Below are 3,999 nucleotides of genomic sequence, written 5' to 3' on the forward strand. Positions count from 1 at the left end.
CCCTCAAGCACGCCTGTCGGCCTGGCCTCTGCCCTGCTTGGGCAAGTGTTACAAAGCTTTTAGTTCTGCTAGTAGGTACACCTAGGTGCACCCCACTCCACCAGCAAGGCTCCTGCCTAAAGACACTCAGCTTTCTCACTCCGTGGGCCAGCAAGCCAGCTGCTCTGTCTCATGCCTCTTGGTTCCATTGCCGCTGTATCTCTGCCGGTCATCTCTGCCATCTTTCTGTGAAGGAGGTCCATCTCAGGTATCTTGGGTCCAAGGACACACTTCATTCCAACTACGGTTCATCTCTCTTGATGTTAGTGAGATCCTCCCCCCTTTCTGCCTCTACAAGGGCTCATTTGTGTGTGTGTGTGTGTGTGCTTTTAGGTGCAAATTTACAGAGAACATTTTGTTTTACATTCAACATTTAGTGTACATTTGGTTTCACTCCCCAGTTATCATTCCTAACCCCAACCCACTCTCCTCCTCTCCTTTCCCAGTAACCTCTGCCTCCCTGTGCCCTTCTTAGTTATACACTCCTGTCTGTCCAGCTTTTCCTCCATGTGAATGTTGCCCCTCTGGTGCCCCACGGGTGATTGCTCCAAGGGATGTATCTCCATAGAGTGGGTGGGTGCATCCCCATGGGTTGAGTGTTCTGCATGTAAGTCTTATTTACTGTTGGGCTGAGAGCCAGCCTTTGGGAGTGAGTTTTATCCGAGGCCTGAAGTGTATCCTAGGGCCATAGTCTTGGGGGTCCCACCAGATTCCATCTGACCAGTAATTCTGGTCATTATTGTGTTTTTGGATTTTGTATCTTAAGCATAGTGGAAAATATCCCCAAATCATTTGGGGCTGGGTCTTTTTCTAGTATTATTGCGATTTGGGTGGAAGTTTAAAAAGCAAATTCATTTTGCATACAGCAGTTCATACACATTTTGTTTCATGACATTGATTGCAATCCCCATAATGTAACAGCTCTCTTCCCATTTCCTCCCTGTAGTTACCTTTTCCCTATATCCTTCTTTCCTATGCATTCCTGCCCTCTGAGCTACTTCCCGGTGTAAATACTGCCCTTCTGATCTCCCATGATTGATTGTGCTAAGGAGTGTACCTACTTGGTATAACTGCTCACCTTATATGCCTGTCTATTGTTTGGATGGAAGCCATGGGAGTGAGTTCAATTCCAGTACAAAAGGATAACTCGGGGCCATCGTCTCAGGGATTCCATCAGTTTCTATCAGAGCAGTAAGTCCAGTCTTTTTTATGATTTTGAAAGGGATCTCCTGCATTGATCCCTTTCCAAGTGGTTGACAGTGGTAGCCAGGCACCATCTAGTTCTTCTAGTCTCAAGGTCATGTAGGCTGAGGGCCATATGATCCACTAGTCCCTTGGACTAATTGTGTCCATGTGTCTTTGGTCTTCTTCGTTCTTCTTCTTTGCTCCAGATGAGGAGAGACCAATTGTTGCATCTAGATGGCTGCTTGCAAGCTTTTTTTTTAAATTGTGATTTGGGTGAAAGTTTACAGAGCAAATTCACTTTCCATACAGCAGTTCCCACACACACATTGTCTCATAACATAGACTACAATTTACCCCAATGCAACAGCTCCTCTCCCACTTCCTCCTGATAGTTACCTCTTCCCTGTGTCCATCCCTCCAAGCACTCCTGCCTGCTAAACTGTCTCCCTGTGCATAAACAACCCTTCTTTCTCCCACGATTGTTCTCTCCAAGGAGTATATCTGCCTCAGGTACATGTTCAAGTCATATGCCTGTCTTTTGTTTGGCTGGAAGCCACAGGTGTGGGTTCAATTCCAGACCTAAAGGGCAGCTAGAGGCCATAGTCTCAGGGGTTCCACCAGGCTCTATCAGACCAGCAAACCTGGTCCCCCCTTTTTTTTCCCCAAATGATTTTGAGTTTTGTTCCACATTGTTCTCCCTCTCTATCCAGGATCTCCTCCATAGATCCCCCCTCTGAGTGGCTGACAGTGGTAGCCGGGCACCCTCTAGTTCTTCTGGTCTCATAGTCATATAGGCTGAGGATCACATGGTGTACCAGTCACGAGGACTAATTGTTTCCATGAATCTTTGGTTTTCTTCATTCTTCTTTGCTCTGGACAAGGAAAGACCCATTGTTGCATCTAGATGGCAGCTTACTAGCTTTTAAGATCCCAGTCACTACTCGCCAAAGTAGGAGGTGGAACAATGTTTTGTGTAGTATGTTCTGCCAATTGAGCTTGATGTCCCCTGCGACTATGGTCCCAAGCCCACAGGTTCAACTACTCACTCCCTCTGGGTAGCTGGCTGTGACCAAGAAGTGACTACAAACTTGTCCCTTGTCAGCTCTACTGTACACCTGGGAATTCTTACAGAACATACAAATACACTTGTACAACCATTGTCTGCCAACCCTATACATGATCTTGGGTACACTCCCTGCTGCATGTTGTTGTTGTTATGTGCTATCGAGTCAGACCCGACTCATAGCGACCCCTCCTTGGGTTGCTGAGGCAGTATCACTACGGAAGTAGATTGCCCAACACTCCTTCTGAGGAGTGGCTGGAGGGTTTGAACTGCCAGCCTTCTGGTTAGCAGTTAAGTGCCTTAGGCACTATGCTACCAGAGCTCCCTGCTGCATAGGCATACCTAATAGTTCAACCTGCCCACCCATCTATCCATCCATATACCCGTGTTTGCCTTCACTGACAATGCAGTACTGTATGTGCAAACATGTTCATCTTTGTTGCCTGTACCTCCCATGTACCTCTCTATGTCTTCCTCTTCCTCAATGCCACCATGTTGATCACTCATATCTGGTACATTGCCCTTCTCTTCACCCAAATCAATACTTATCTCTACCTATCTAACAGTGTTCCCTATCCTCCCCTCCCACCCCTGATAACCAACAAAGAAAATTTGTTCTTTGTTTTTATATAAATTTCCATATATAAACCATTCCTTGACTTTTATAATAACAGACTAATACAATATTTGTCCTTCTGTGATTGACTTATTTCACTCAGCATAATGTCCTCCAAGTTCATCCATGTTATGCGGTGTTTTGCAGATTCTACATTATTCTTTAGCATTGCATAGTATTCCATTGTGTGTATGTACCATAGTTTGATTATCCATTCTTCAGCTGATGGGCACCTAGGTTGTTTCCATCTTTTTACTATTGTAAAAAGTGCTATGATGAACATGGGTGTGCATGTCTGTTCTTGTCATGGCTCTCACTTCTTTAGGATATATACTTAGTAATGGAATGGCTGGATCAAATGGTATTTCTATTTCCAACTTTTTAAGTAATCACCATACTGCTTTCCACAGTGTTTGTACCATTTTACAGTCCCACTAGCAGTGTATGAGAGTTTGAGGCTGGATCTTGAGACTAAGATGAGGAGTTAACTCAGGACTGCTCTAAATCCTGAACCATCAAATCCTGTCTTGCCTCTGCCTTTACTCTCCATTTCTGACAATTGAAATGTTATACAGTCTTCCATTGCTTATAACTTTTAAATACATGTTTAGTAATGTTCAGTGTCTATTGCATATAAAGCAATTAATTTTTAAAAATATTATATAGGCTCATATCAAGTGCTATTTCCTTTTATTATTATTATGGAATCTTTCACAAATTTGTGTATCATCCTTGCACAAAGGCCATGCTAATTTTCTCTTTATCATTCCAATTTTAGTATATGTGCTGCTGAAGTAAGCACTGTTACTTCCTTTTTGAAACCTTCCTTGATCTCTCCATCTCCCCAACCACTCCACCAAAATGGCTATTCTTAAAATCACCAATAACCCCTATATTAGTAAATTCAATGACTGTTTCTTAACCTTCTCACCCAAATGAACGGCATTCTGATATCTGTAATAAAAAGCCAGTGTGATCTAGGGGAGAAAAAAAAAGTTCCATGGAGCATAAAGAACACAGGGTCTAGGAACTTCAGGACTTCTATTTAGTTCAGTTCTCAACTTGCCTCATTGCAACGGCCTCAAAACCTACCTCC

At 43.6% G+C, this 3,999-nt stretch overlaps 1 non-coding gene across 1 annotated transcript; it reads right to left on the bottom strand.

The window, feature by feature from the left end:
- Nucleotides 1–3,598: 3,598 nt before the first annotated feature.
- Nucleotides 3,599–3,705, bottom strand: LOC122152222. The gene has a single exon (XR_006164460.1). It is a non-coding gene; the product is annotated as a U6 spliceosomal RNA (small nuclear RNA).
- Nucleotides 3,706–3,999: the final 294 nt, after the last annotated feature.

Source organism: Orycteropus afer, unplaced genomic scaffold (genome assembly GCF_000298275.1).
Source record: "Orycteropus afer afer isolate SDZICR_OR568_19922 unplaced genomic scaffold, OryAfe1.0 scaffold00020, whole genome shotgun sequence".
Classification (NCBI taxonomy): Eukaryota; Metazoa; Chordata; class Mammalia; order Tubulidentata; family Orycteropodidae; genus Orycteropus; species Orycteropus afer.